A 15,712-nucleotide genomic window follows, 5' to 3' on the forward strand; every position below is an offset into this window, starting at 1 on the left:
TGAGTCAGCTCTCCGCAGCACCTGTGGGCCGGGTGGCGCTCTGCAGCATGCGGATGAGCCTGCCTTCACAAGGAGGCCCCCGGGACACGAACCCAGGGCCTCCCCTATGGTAGGCAGGAGCCCAACTGCTTGAGCCACAGCCGCTTCCCAGTATGTTTGTTTTTTGAAGATTGCTGTCTGCTCTTGGCTCTCTTCGGTGGTGTGGGCCGTCAGCTCCTGCGGCCAGCTCGCCCTTACCAGGAGGCCCTGGGAATCGAACCTGGGGCTTCCCATGTGGTAGACGGGAGCCCAATCACTCAAGCCACATCCACAGCCACTTCCCTGCAGACAGTTCTTATTCTTTTGCTTCCCTCAGAATACTTACAATCAACTACAGGCCAGAGTGCTTCGTCAACAAAAAACAACTCTTTTAGAGACCTGTGGAAAGGACTGTGTCAGTTATTCTGGGTCACGGTCTTCTCATGATGTTGTTTAAATAACTCTGAGACCACACAATGGGACTGAGTCAAGAGTCCAGAATTCTAGGGGAGAAGCTGATAGTTCAGGAGATTGCTAAACACAAGATGAAATGGAAATAGGAATAATCACCTACAATTGACTCAACTGATACAGAAAGATTAGAATCCTCTTTGGATTATTGCTGATGGGTTAACGTTTTCTTTTCTAGATACAAGGAACCTTAAGTCTTAAAAAAAAAAATTTTTTTTTTTAGGAGATACCAGGTATTGAACGTAGGACCTCGTCCATGGGAAGCAGATTCTCAGCCACTTGAACGACATCCACTCCTCAGCCTTTGCTCTTTTCCCTTAAGCTATCTGCAATTCACAAAACATGTCTTTTGTTCTCCTGAGCCCTCCAGAATTTGGACATTCTTATTGAATATACTGATTTTGGTGGCAAAATAATTATTGCCTCGTTTCGGTTAGAATCTGTCCTCCGGGGACAGTGGTCACGTAGGCCACGTTTGAGAACGACGTTCATTCAATCAGACGACACCAGCGACCTTCGAGAAGGAAAGCTGGCTTTCTGGAGGCAAGGAGTACAGAACTCTTGGAAAACCCCGCCTGGTGCCTGTTCCAGGGTTCCCAGCCTTACAGGTCAGTAGAGAAAGTTACTTTCTGGCAGGCATATGATACTTTGGGGACCCCAAAAAAGAGAGGTTTATCCAAATCTACAGGCACCGCAGATGAAACCTGGCGTCGACTTCTCGGCTTGGCTTTCTAGCCTGGAGAGGCTTTTAAAAGTCCAGCTGCGGGAAGCGGACATGACTCAGCTGATAGGGCGCCCGCCTGCCATAAAGGAGGTCCAGGGTTCAAACCCCGGGCTTTCTGACCCGTGTGGAGCTGGCCCACAGGCAATGCTGATACACGCAAGGAGTGCCCTGCCACGCAGGGGTGTCCCCCGCGTAGGGGAGCCCCACATGCAAGGAGTGCACCCCATAAGGAGAGCTACCTGCACAAAGAAAGCGCAGCCTGCCCAGGAGTAGCACCGCACACACAGAGAGCTGATGCAGCAAGACAACGCAACAAAAAGAGACACAGATTCCTGGTGCCACTGACAAGAGTACAAGCAGACACAGAAGAACACACAGCGAATGGACAGAATGGACACAGAGAGCAGACAATGGGGGGGCAGAGGGAAGGGGAGAGAAATAAATAATAATAATAATAAATATTTAAAGGAAAAAAAAGTCCAGTTGGAGGTTCCTGGGAGCAGGTTTAGCTCAGTTGGTTGAACAGCTGCTTTCTCATGTATGAGGTCCTGGATTCAATCCCCAGTGCCTCCTAAAAAAAAAAAAAAAGGGAAACGGACTTGGCCCAGTGGTTAGGGCGTCCGTCTACCACATGGGAGGTCCACGGTTCAAACCCGGGCCTCCTTGACCCGTGTGGCACTGGCCCGTGTGCAGTGCTGATGCACGCAAGGAGTGCCCTGCCACGCAGGGGTGTCCCCGCGTAGGGGAGCCCCACGCGCAAGGAGTGCACCCCGTAAGGAGAGCCGCCCAGCGCGAAAGGAAGTGCAGCCTGCCCAGGAATGGAGCAGCCCACACTTCCCGAGCCGCTGACGACAACAGAAGCGGACAAAGAAACAAGACGCAGCAAATAGACATAGAGAACAGACAACTGGGGGAGGGGGGTGTTAAATAAAATAAATAAATCTTAAAAAAAAAAAAAAAGAGGTTCCTTATGAAAACTACCAGCAAAGCAGACTTTAAGAAGCCTGTAGAGTAAATCACCATTCTTGCTAATCCTAGGTAAATAATCAGTCCACATTGAACGAAATCAACCCCCTTTTATGATTAGCATAATCCTTTTGCCGTTACCTTTGATCAAAAGGAGGGGGACTGTGGAGAGAACTTTTGAGTTTCAATAGAAACCAGAGCCCACCCCTGGGGGTTCCCACATTGCCCTTCTGTCCCTCCTCTGAGCTATTTTGCAGCCCCTTTGTAAACGGCAGGTGACTGCATGGTTTGATTACCTGCCTGTAAACGGGACCGGATCCTGTGATCTTGCATGGATTGTCTACCCGAAACGCCCGTCAGAAAGCTAACTGAGGATCTTTTGTGCTTCGGCCCCAACCTGACAAAAGAGAGGTAAGACCCCCCCGATCCCTTGACCCACCCCGATACAGGGCTCCACTCGTCCGCACGTACAGTCGTACCTTCCCTAGGAAGTCGTGACCTGTCAAAGGTTCTAACCCAGAGCTTCCAGCCCACCCTCAGTGCCCCCAGCCCCCCAGGCTGGAGCTGACGGCTGAGCACCCGTGACCTTGCAGTACAGACGGGCTCTCGACCTCCCGACTGCCCGTGACCCACGCTGCTTTCGTGTTACAATGTCCGGCGCAGGGATAACTAACCTGACTGTTTTAAAGGGCCAAGTTAAGGTGCTTCGTGAGACCTGGCTCAGGCATTCCAATGGACAGAACTGTTTCCTGACCTCGGGTTATGATTTAAGGGATTGGTACACTTTGGATGTATGCTTTTAATTGTGATCAGTCTACATGTTTTTATTTCTTATTTGATCTGTGTTTCAAGAGTCTGTTCAAATTCCTTGTCACCCTCGAGACAGACGGTTGCTCTTAAGATAACTAATCAAAAGGAAAATGAGGGAAGCAGATGTGGCTCAGGTGACTGGGCGCCCACCTATCATGCGGGAGGTCCCTGGTTCGGTTCCTGGTGCCGCCTAAAAAAGACAGCGAGCTGACGCGATGGGCAGGCGTGACGAGCTGACACAGCAAGAAGATAGAAAATGAGACACAAGAGGAAAAAACATAATGAGAGACACAACAAAGCAGGGAACGGAAGTGGCTCTAGTGATTAGGCCCCTCCCTCCCTCATGAGAGGTCCGGGGCTCGCTTCCTGGTGCCTCCTAAAAGAAACAAAGAAGAAGAACAGACACAGCAAGTGCAAACGAGGGGTTAGGGAGAAATAAATAAAATAAATCCTTTTTAAAAAAAGGAAAATGAAATAGAAACAGGACTGCCTCTACTAATAGACCAAGAGTAAAAATAAAAATTAAATTAATGGACACTCCGACTTGAAGCGAGGGCCATATTGGTTACCCACTCAACCAGGCAAGTGACCCCATTCCAAGGGTCTTGAATGTAATCGAAGAGCCTCCTGGCATATCTCTCAGCAATCAAGACATGAAACAAACATGAAAGGTGAAAAGGGAAAACACACCAAAAAGCCTGACTCTGCTGAGCCTGACAAGGAATCGGTGGTGACTGGCACGATTTGGCCAAGTTTCCAATGAGATCATTGGCAAAGGGACCAAAAGGGGGGACCAGTAAGTCAGATGAAATGGCCACCTGCGCTGGGCCTTGTGGGCAGGGACCCCTTTCCAAGAAAGAACTTTCCAGAAGACAGGAACGCCTGACCCTCGGGGTTTTTCCAAGAAAGGGAACAATGGAATGCACCCTACAGAAATTGCAGATAAGCAGCACTTGGTGACTAAGCAGTTTCGTGCAGGACGGTTAGCTTAGCAGATGGGTGGTGCTCTGTAAGATTCCCCATGAAAAACAGACACAGCACCTGCCGATCAGAACGCCCCGGCTTCCTCCTTGCCCTACAGAAGCTTCCCTTCGCACTCCCCAGGCGGGGCTTCCTCCTGCTTTCTGAGTGGGGTGCTGCCCGAGGCAGCTGTGAGAGCCTAAATTGCATGAAAGCTTTTTCTTTTAACGAGCAGCAGCCCTGGCCTCTACCTACTAGATGCCAGTAACACCTTTCCGCCATCACAACAACTGAAAATGCCTCTAGACTGTTGTCAGATGTCCCCTGGGAGGCAAAATCCCCCTGGCCGAGGACACCCTTCTAGAAGGGTTCAAGGGTAGTGGTGTGGATGCTTCCCAGGTTGCTCAGGGAATGCAGAGCGGGCTCCTGGTGGCCACAGGTCACTGGCAATGCGGACAATGAACGTATCGTTTGCCCCAGAGATGGCAAACCTAGAGGGAGGCAGATGTTACACATCAACCCCAAAGCACCGATTTCCTTGGCCTGGCAACTGGCTTTAAAAAAAAAAAAAGTCAGTGTTAATGGACTGGAAAACTTCATGTCATTTGGATGTCAATACTGGGAAGCGGATGTGGCTCGAGCGATTGAGCTCCTGCCTACCACATGGGAGGTCCCGGGTGCAGTTCCCATGCCTCCTGGAGAAGACAAGCAAGACAGTGAGCTGGTGCAACAGGCAGGTGCCACAACAAGATGACACAACAAAGAGACACAAACAGGAAATACAATGAGACATACGACAAAGCAGGGAGCTGAGGTGGCTCAAGGGATTGAGTGCCTCTCTCCCACATGGGAGGTCCCAGGTTTGATTCCTGGTGCCTCCTAAAGAGAAGGCGAGGGAAGCGGATGTGACTCAACTGATAGAGCATCCGCCTACCATATGGGAGGTCCAGAGTTTGAACCCAGGGCCTCCTGGCCTGTGTGTGAGCTGGCCCACGCGCAGCGCTGCCGCGCGCAAGGAGTGCCGTGCCATGCGGGGGTGTCCCCCGCGTGGAGGAGCCCCACGCATAAGGAGTGCGCCTCGCATTAAGCCGCCCCGTGAGAAAAAGCACAGCCCGCCCAGGAGTGGCGCCGCACACACAGAGAGCTGACGCAGCAAGATGACAACAAAAAGAGAGATTCCTGGTGCTGCCGAGAAAGCAAGTGGACAGAGAAGAACACACAGCGAATGGACATAGAGAGCAGACAACAGGGGTGGAGAGGGGGGTAAGGGGAGAGAAATAAATAAAATAAATCTTTAAAAAAAAAGAAGACGAGCAGACAGAGAGCACACAGCAAATGGACAGAGGAGACAGTGATTGCGAAACCAGAGGGAGGAATATATTTAAAAAAATTTTTTTAAACAAAAGATGTCAATACTGCCTAAAACAATCCACACATTCAATGCAGAAATGGAAAGTCGAATTTCAAATACAAATGGAATTGCAAGGGGCCCCGAATAGCCAAAACTACCTTGAAAAAGAACAAAGTTGGAGGACTCATTCCAAAACTCACTACAGAATTCTTATAAGACATCAAAGGGAAAAGTCTTCACGACCTGGTGGTAGGCAATGGATTCTTAGATTTTATTTCAAAAGCATGAGCAACAAAAGAAAAAATAAAAATTCATCAAAATTAAAAACTTTTGTGCATTGAACGACTTTATTAAGAAAGTAAGGGGAGCAGACTTAGCCCAGTGGTTAGGGCATCCATCTACCACATGGGAGGTCCGTGGTTCAAACCCCGGGCCTCCTTGACCCGTGTGGAGCTGGCCCATGCGCAGTGCTGATGCGCGCAAGGAGTGCCCTGCCACGCAGGGGTGTCCCCGCATAGGGGAGCCCCACGCGCAAGGAGTGCACCCATAAGGAGAGCCGCCCAGCGCGAAAAGTGCAGCCCGCCCAGGAGTGGCGCCGCCCACACAGAGAGCTGACACAACAAGATGACGCAACAAAAAGAAACACAGATGCCCCGTGCCGCTGATAAGGATAGAAGCCGTCACAGAAGAACACGCAGCGAATGGACACAGAGAGCAGACAATGGGGTGGAGGGGGGGAAGAGAAAATAATAAAATAAAATAAAATAAAATAAGCAAAAAAACTACAATGAAATACCGCTTCACAGCTGCGATTTAGGAAACTAAATGTAACAAGTGTTGGTGAGGATGTGGGGAACTAGGGACCCTTGGACGTCGTTGGTGCAGCCGCTATGAAAACATGAAAACGCTATGGCGGTTCCTCAGAAAGGTAAACACAGAATTACCTAATGTCCTAGTAATCCCACACCTAGGTATACACCCAAAAGAACTGAAAGCAGGGACTTGAACAGATGTTTGGACACTAATGTTTATAGCACCCGTGGATAAATAAACCAGTGGGTGCATAAAAGATGGTGTCTGCCCACAACGGAGTATTATTCATCTGTAAAAAGAAGTGAAGAGCCAGGACACACTATGACATGGACGAGCCTTGGAGACAGGCTGTGTGATGTAAGTCAGACCCAAAGGGCAAATGTTGTGGGCTAGCTCTTCTGGGACATCCTTAGAATAAGGACGTGCATAGAGACAGCAGAATTGCAATTACCACCGGGGGCAGGAGGGGGAATGGGGAGTTACTGCTAAAGGAGTATGAGTTTTGGTTTGGGATGATGGAAATAGTCTGGAAACAGATAGTGGTGGAAGTTACACAGTCCTGTCAATGTACATGATGTCAAAGAAACGTCCACATAAAATGGTTAAAATGATTTTTATAGTATGTTCATTTTACCACAACTAAAAATAAAATTTTAATTGTTTTTTTTAAAGCTGTCCAACACCACTGAATTATACAAACTCAATTGTGATTAAAAGGTGAAATTTTAGGTTATATGTATGTTACTAGAATAAAATTTAAAAAAAAAAAAGGACTGTACAAAACAGTGACCCCTAATGTCAACTACAGACAGAGTTAATAGTACAATTAGAGAAATCTTTTATCAGTTGTAACAAAAGAACCACACGAATTCAAAGTGTTATTAATGGGAGCAGAGTATACGGGAACTCTGTATTTTCTTTTTTTTTTCACTTAATTTTAATAATTGAACTTATATTTTAATAACTTAATTTTAATAATTGAAAATATAAATATTTAAAAACTAAAAAGAAAACCGTTAAAAACATACGTTTCTCAATTAAAAATATTGGACACATATAATTTTTTTAAAATCATACATTATGTTACACAATATATTTAGTTCATAATAGTGCAACCACACAGTATTTGTCCTTTTGGGTCTGGCTTGCTTCACTCAACATAATGTCCTCCAGGTTCATCCATGTGCCATGTGCTTTACGACTTCATTTCTCCTTCCAGCTGCACAGTAGTCCATCGTGTGAGTGCACCACAGTTTGTTTACCCATTCATCTGTTGATGGACACCTGGGTTGTTTCTAACTTTTGGGAATCGTGACTAATGCTGCTGTGAACATCGGTGTGTAGCTGTCTGCTCTCAGTTCTTCTGGGGATATACCCAGTAGTGGTACTGCAGGGTCACGTGGCAAGTCGATGTTCAACTTCTTTAGGAACCGCCAAACAGTCCCGCGCAGTGGCTGTACCGTTCTGCATTCCCACCAACAGTGAATAAGTGCAACTTTGTATTTTCTGCATGGTTTTTCTGTAAACTTACAACTTCCCTAATAAAAATAAAATCACTAAAAAAAAAAAAAAAGCTGACCAGGGAATTCTGATGTGCAGGGGGATTGGGGGAGTCTAGTGATCAAAAATTACCATCTCCTAAGAATTTGTTGTGGGCGTTTCCTGGCTCCCAGGGAATGCCTTTGGCTGCATGGGCTGCGGGTTCGAATCCTGACGTGCCCTATACAGACGGCGCCGTGGACGGGTGGCGCCGCCTCTCCAGCCTCAGTGCCACAGCGATGACTCGAGGATACCGAGGTGGCTCTCTCACGGGATCGCCGTGAGGACGGAGTGAGTCAGTGTGGAAGAGGCCCTGGAAACCGGCCTGGCGGTGAGTCGACGCTACCTCTGCGTGTGACGAATCCAGGAAAACTCTGACTTGCGTATCTTCACGGGACAGGGGTGTTCCCGGTTGTGTCATGGTGTCGGTTCATTGGCAAGACGTGCCCGTGTCCCCGAGCTGGGCGGGAGCTGGCCGCGCAGGAGGAAGCAGCCCAGGGATCAGCCCCCGGTCAGAGCCAACCTGGGAGCGCCTCGGCCCCAGCCTCTGTCCTTCCCTTGCCAACGTCGAGCGGTGCTCGAGTGTCACCCCTCGCTTTAAGATGGCAGCTCAGCCCGCCCCGTCTCCTAGCCTCCCCTCCCTGCCTTGATTGCTCCAGCATGCTTTATAGTTACACGTGTGTCTGGAAAGTTCTCTCGGTGGGAAAACCTCAAATGGTCTTTTAAGGTTGTGCAGTAACAGGCTCCTCTTCGGGGCGCCATTTCCTAGCCGCAGTGCCCCCTGCCCCTTCCTTCACAGGCCCTACCTCAGGGTCACCAACAGGCTGTTCCCCGTCTGCGACACCCTTCCCCCCGAGATCCATGTGGCTTGCTCTTCATTTCCTTCGGGCCTGGGCTCAGGTGTCAACACCTCTGACTGCCCCTTCGCCTGCCTTCCTAGCACTGGCCGCCCCTGCCGTTCTTACTTCATTTTTAACAGCCCCTCATCTTTCTCCTTCACAACCGTATCAGTTTCCTTCTGCTGCTATGACAAGTAGCGACGGCTTAATGCCTTAAAACCACACAAATTGATTCTCTGAGAGTTCTGGAGGTCAGAGGGTGAAAACCAAGGTATTGGCAGAGCTGGTTCCTTCTGGGGCTCCAGGAGAGAATCCATTTCTTTTGCCTCTTCCAGCTCCTACACCGGGGTTCTTAACCTTTGTTCCGTGGACCCCTTTGCCAGTCAGGCGAAAACCACGGACCCCTTACTAAGGCCACACTATACTGTGTCTTATTTAATAAATATAGCGCACCTGTCCCCACAAGAACAATCTTGTTTTGGATTTCAATTCAAGCTCACGGACCCCTGGTTAAGAGCCCTGGTCTAGATGACGCCTGCATTCACAGCCCCTTCCTCGGGCTTCGAGGCCGGCAGCGTGGCGTCTTCAGATCCCATCCTCTCTGCCTCCGTCCTTCACCTCCTTCCCTCACCCTGCCCCTCCTGCCCCCCTCTCCAAAGGACCCTCTTGCTTACAAGCTGTTCACCCAGTCGATCGAAGATGATGCACACACACACACCAGTCTTAAGATCCTTCACTGAACCCCAGCTGCAAAGCGCCTTTTGTCACGTGAGGGAACAGTCCCGGGTCCCAGGATGAGGCAACGTCGCCGTGGCCGTCTTTGGGGGACCGTCATTCCACCTGCAGACACCATTCTCGTCTTTCGTTCACCATTGTCTCCCCAGTGCCCGGCACACAGCAGGCGCTGCGCAGGAGTTGCTCAACGAATGAGTGAGTGAGTAAGTGAGTAAGGGGGTGAATGGGCCCAAGCAGCAGGAAGGGCAGGGCAGAGGTTTGGTGGAGCAGGTTTTCCGGGGATTGAGGGCCAAGGAGGAAGTGCCAGTCCCTCAAGGAAGAGCAGCAGTGCCCCTTGCCCAGGGCGGGAGGATGGAACAAGACCTGAGGGGCAGGACGGGCCGGGAGGCGGGCAGATGAAGCACCTATTGGGGCGTCCTGTTCTCCCCCTGGAGCCGGCCTCCCGCCCACCTACTCAGCGCCCTCAGGCCTCCCGGGAGCCACTGCGGGAGGGGAGAGAATGGGGGGGGGGTGGCGGCACGGGATGCTGGACTGGCACAGCTGGTTTGGCTGGTGCTGGCATCTTGGCAGAGGAGAGCGCTGGGGGCAGGCGAGGATGGCCCTGGGGGAGGTCGTGGGGGAGGAGCCGCGCTGGGGTTCCCGGGTCACCCCCGGCCCTGCCCCAGAAGCCTCGCTTGGCTCTGGTGGGGCCTGGGACCCCAACCTCCTCGACGCCCACCCCCCTCCTCCCCTGGGGAGCCAGGAGTCCAGGCCCCCAGCCCCCTCCTCCAGCAGACCCGGGACCCCTGCTCTCTGCACACGCCTGCCTCCCACCCCCCTGTCTTCTTTCCTAACCGGGTAGCCTATGAGGGCTCGGGTTCTTGGCTCCCCAGTTCCCAGGCATCTCCCCGGGGTCCCTGGGACCCAGGAGGCCGGCTTCCCAGCCACCCATTCGGGCAAGGGAGACCTGGCACCGGCCGTGGCCTCCAGCTGCGGGGCCGGGGAGGGGGGGAGCCCGCGTGGGTGGGAGGGGGTGAGGCCGGCTCGGGGTATCGGTCCGGGGGATGGGGCAACGGGGTGGGGAGCCCGCCCCGGGTTTCTGTGACGCCTGGCGCCCCGGGCACGCCCACGGAGTGGAAGGGAGGCTGGGGGCGGGGAGCCGGGCTGGCTGGCTCGCAGGTGCCACCCCACCCAGCCCGCTGGGTCCGCGGCCGCCTCCGAGGGGCCCTCCGGGTCCCCAGGTCCGGGGGTCTGGATGGAACCGCCTGCGTCTCCGCCGGGACCCAGGGGTCCCGGTCTCAGCCCCCTGCTCCCTCGGACCCGGGCCCGACTCCCAGCGCCTGGGCAGCCCCCCACCCTGCCCCCTCGGGCGCCCGGTTCCCGCCCCTTCCCGCCTCAGGGCGTGCAGCCCCTGCCCTCGGGGGGGCAGCGCCGGGCTCTCCCGGAAGCCCCGATGGGCAACGGCTCGCTTTTGGGGGAACGATGGGGCTCCAAGGGTGACGGAGGCCCCGACGGGCGAAACCCAACCTCGTGACCCAGTGACCTCCCTCTGCGCGCGTCTGGGCGCCGGGAGCACAGCGGGCGTCGGCGGAGGGCCGGGGGGTTGGCGCGGGGGGCGCGGGCGGGGGGCGCCGGAGGACCCCCGCCCCTGCGCACCCCTCAGCCCCGCCCCCCGCAGTCAGCCCCTGAGGTCGCGGCGGGAAAGCGCCCCCCTCGCTGCCGGCCGCGCGCTCGGCGACGCGCTCCTCCTCCCAGGGTGGGCGCGGGCCGAAGGCACGTGCCCACACGCGGCCCGGTTTCCCGGTCCCCGCAAGCCCCCAGGGGTGGGCGTGCGCCCCCCTGACGCCCACCCTCGGCCGCCGCCCAGGGACCCAGGCTTTGCCCGCCCCCCCCCACAGGCCCCGGTCCTCCTCCTGGGTGCCTCCTCCTCCTGGGTGCCTCCTCCTCCTGGGTGCCTCCGCCGCCCGGTCCCACCGCGGGCTCCGCTGGGCCCTCGGTCCCTGGTTCCTCCCGCTGGCGCCTCCTTTCTCCGGAAGCCGCCCCGGGTTTGCGCACGCAGGCCGCAGAGCACCCTCGGTTGACCCTGAGCCAGCACCAAGGGGCACAAGCCACACCTGTCATCTTAGACTTCTAAAAAAATAAACTAAAACTCAGCCCTAAGAGGGGATGGACCCGGAGCAGCGAGGCCGAAAGAGGACAGACCCAAGGACCACAGTGTGGGCTCCGTTTAAGGAAATGTCCAGAATGGGCAAATCCATAGAGACAGGAAGCAGATGAGTGGCTGCCAGGGGCTGGGGGAGGGGGAATGCGGAGTGACTGTTTTAATGGGATGAGAATGTGCTGGAATAGAAAGCAATGATGGTTGACTATTTTGTGAATGCACCAAATGTCACTAATGGTAAGTTTTATGTTATGTTGTAGTTTACAACAATGAAAAAAAAAACAGTAAAAAGAACCAGGCGAGGGAATAGATGGTGCACACTGATTGAGCCCCTGCTTCCCATCTGTGAGGTCCTGGGTTCAAGCCCCAGAGCCTCCTAAAAGAAAAAAAAAAAAGAAAGAGCTGAGGGAAGCAGACTTGGCCCAACGGATAGAGTGCCCACCTACCACATGGGAGGTCCAGGGTTCAAACCCCGGGCCTCCTTGACCCGTGTGGAGCTGGCCCATGTGCAGTGCTGATGCGCGCAAGGAGTGCCTTGCCACACAGGGGTGTCCCCCGCATAGGGGAGCCCCACGCACAAGGAGTGCAACCCGTAAGGAGAGCCGCCCAGCGCGAAAGAAAGTGCAGCCTGCCCAGGAATGGCACCGCACACACGGAGAGCTGACACAGCAAGATGATGCAACAAAAAGAAATACAGATAAGGATGCTGCTGATAAGGATGGAAGCGGTCACAGAAGAACACACAGCAAATGGACACAGAGAGCAGACAACGGGGAGGGGGGGGGAATAAATAAATAAATCTTTTTTTTTAAAAAAGAGCTGAGATTGATTTTAGCAATATATATATATTTTTAAAGATTTATTTATTTATTTTCTCCCCTCCCCCCCCATTGTCTGCTCTCTGTGTCCATTTGCTGTGTGTTCTGTGTCTGCTTGCATTTTTGTCAGCAGCACAGGGAATCTGTGTCTCTTTTTGTTGCATCATCTTGCTGTGTCAGCTCTCCGTATGTGCAATACCACTCCTGGGTGGGCTGTGCTTTTCACGCTGGGCGGCTCACTCCTTACACGTGGGGCTCCTCTACGTGGGGGCCACCCCTGCGTGGCAGGGCACTCCTTGCACACGGCAGCACTGTGTGGGGGCCAGTTCCACACAGGTCAGGAGGCCCTGGGTTTGAACCCTGGGCCTCCTAGATTGTAGGTGGACACTCTATCAATTGAGCCACATCCACTTCCCTATTGTAGCAATATATTTTATTTAGTCCAAATTATCCAAAATATCCTCGTTTCAACATGTGATCAGTATAAAAATTACTCTTAAAATAGTCTGCATGTTTTGTCTCGCAATGCAGAAACTCAATTTTTAGCAGTGAAAGTAAAATGTAGTCTTAGCAAACCAATGCAGCTGAGTTTTGCAGTAGAAATGTGTTACAATTCATAAAATATAGTTGATAACTGAAAAAAAAGAAAAGCAGAGTTTAAGGGGAAAATATTTTGCATTGTTTCTGTTTTTAAATTTAAGGTAATTAAAATTAAATAAAATTTTAAAATTTTAGTGCCTCAGTCATATACACTACATGTCTAGTGCTCAGTCACCCACATGTGTGTTAGCACAGCTCTAAGCCCTGTTATTTACTGGTCATTTATGGACACAGAAGAGGCCTCCCCCTGTATTAGGTGGAGCAATGAATGGAAGAATGGATGGGTACAGGGATGGGTGAAGGGACAAAGGGAAACATAATTGGATGGATGGATGGCTAGATGGCTGGCTGGCTGGCTGGATAGATGGCTGGGTAGATAGATGGAAAGCTGGATGGACAGATGGATGGTAGATGGATGGATGGGGATGGATGAATGGGTAGATGGATGGATGGATGGGTGGGTGGATGGGTGGGTGAATGGGTGGGTGGATGGATGGATGGGTGGATATGCGATCTCTGCTCTCCCCCACCCCAGCCCTGGGTTTCCCACTTCTCCCCATACTCCTAGCCTCCTTCCCAGCCCCGGATGCCCGGTCCTGCCTGCCTCACTCCTGTCACTGGGTCAGATGGACTCTGATGCTCCTCAGAATAGAGCTTTGCATCTCCCCAGCTCTCCACTCTGTCTCCTGCAGGGATTCAGTGGGTTCCTCCATGCACCACGCCCCTATCACTCACCCCTGCCACTCTGTGGTGATCTACTCAGTCCATCAAAGCACTTATTGAGCATCTACTGTGTTCCAGGCATTCTTCCAGCCACTTCCCTGGGAATAAGAGATGCAAGAAGCCCTGGGGTTGACAGTCTCATGGGGAGACAGACGGTCAACAAGACCACTGAATACAACTTTAGGATGTCAGATGGCGATGAGCGAGAGTGCTATGGACAAACATAATACAGGGAAGGGGGATGGAGACGTTGGCGGGAGAACAATGTAAAAAAAGGGGCCAGGGAAGGCCTCCCTGACTTGGCAGCCTTGGAGAAGAGGAGTTGGTGAAGCTCCCAGGTATCTGGGTGAAGAGTTTGCCAGGCAGGACACACAGCAAGTGCAAAGGCCCTGGGGCAGGGTTGTCTCCTGAGGCTCTGGGCCTCCTCGTTGGTTAGTTCCTGCCCTTGGCCCCCTCACATGCAGCCTCCAGGGCCCCTTCTCCCTTCACCATCCTCCACTAAACTCTCATTGGGTTTTCTGGGATCTCTGGGGCCCTTGGTCGGCACTCCTACCCCCAAGTCTGTATTCCAGTCCCCCTAGACCCTCCCTGCCCCAGGAACTCAGGCTTCGGCCCCCCCAGTTTCCTGGGAGGGCCTGGTAACCGGCTCGTGGGGGTTTCTGTGGGAGGGGCCACGCAGGATCATCCCCCCCACAGGACTGGGAACAAAGGGTCCTTGAATTCAGAACAAAGGGGGAGCAGGCCAGGCCTCAGGGCCTAGCTGGTGAATCTTGGCTCAGCCCCCCACTGCCCGTGACATCCGGGAGCCTCAGTAACACCCCAGCCCTACTTCGGCGTCCACTCAGCCCTGGCAGGAGGGCTGGCCCTCACATCTGACCTGCGAGGGAGCCCCTTTCACAGATGGGAGCCTCGAAGCTAATACTAAAAGAAGCCGGGCCGGATTTGAACTCATTTGGAGCCGGCAGGCTCCCCAGGCATGGGGTCCTGGAGATGGACCTCTCTGAGCACATGAACTGAGGGGACACAATGCCCCAGGTTCCCCCCTCCCCCTGCTGGCCCACTCTCAGAGAGCGAGGGCGGGAAATGCTGCGTGACCCTGGGCAAGTGACCTCACCTCTCTGAGCCCCCTTTCTACATCTTTTTGTGAGTCTGGCACCCCCTCACTTCTCCCAGAAATGATAACACTTAGTAAGCAGTCCCTAGATAGCATTCAAAACGATGTTATGGTTATATTTATTCATCTGACCAAATTTTCTCTGGCACATATTAGAAAAATGAGAAGTTTCTAGAAAGACGCCACCAAATGTTCACAATGGTTATGCCCTATGAATAGGGGGAGTGTTGCCGGGATCTTTATTTTATTCTGTGGACTCACTCAGAAATTTTTGTTTTTTAAGGAGGTATACATATTCCTTCTATTCTATAACACTAAGAAGACATTTCTTGGGGAGAGGGCCAGGCTTGGGTGGATGGAGCAGAAGGGAACTCTGGCTTTGTTGACTTCTACTGTGTGCCGGATCCTCATCTTGAGAACTTGAGAAACGTCTCATCCAGTCCTTACGGTGGTCCCATGAGCTGGGTGCCATTTACAGGTGGGCAAACTGAGGCACAGAAGGGCTAAATGGACCAGGGATTCGAAGCGGTGCTGTGACCGCCAGAACTCCCACTCCCACTGGTGCCTGGTGGTTGTCTGTTGCTGCGAGTCCCTCTCTGCTTCTGACCCTCTGTGTGTCTCTCTCTGTGTCTGTCCGTCGCGGGTCCCCGCGGCTCTCTCTGCCTCTCCCAGGCCGCGTCCCTCTGCGGAGGTGTCGACCCCTGGGTGTGCCCCCCACAGGCTCCGCCCAAAGCCTTTCTGTCTGTCCTGCTCCCAGCTGTTTCCTAGCGCCTGGCAGACAGTAGGTGCTCAATAAATAGTTCTTGTCTGAGGGATGAATGAATGAATGAATGAGCTCTCTGGGCCGGGGTAGGGGCAGCTCCATTTGCCAGGCGAGCAAAGCTGAGGCTCCAGGCAGGTTCCGGCCCCGAGGCTGGCGCTGCGCCCCGGGGACTCGGCGGCGCAGGGGGCGCCCCCCGCCGCTCCTCCCCTCCTCCCCGCCCTCGGAGAAGGGAGGCTCCCTCCCGGCCTCTCCCTGCTGTCGGAGGCGTGGGTAGCAGCTGGGAGAACCGGCTGAGTGCTGCCCCTCCCCTTTGGGCCGGGCGGGGTAG

The sequence above is a fragment of the Dasypus novemcinctus genome, chromosome 18 (genome assembly GCF_030445035.2).
Source record: "Dasypus novemcinctus isolate mDasNov1 chromosome 18, mDasNov1.1.hap2, whole genome shotgun sequence".
NCBI lineage: Eukaryota > Metazoa > Chordata > Mammalia > Cingulata > Dasypodidae > Dasypus > Dasypus novemcinctus.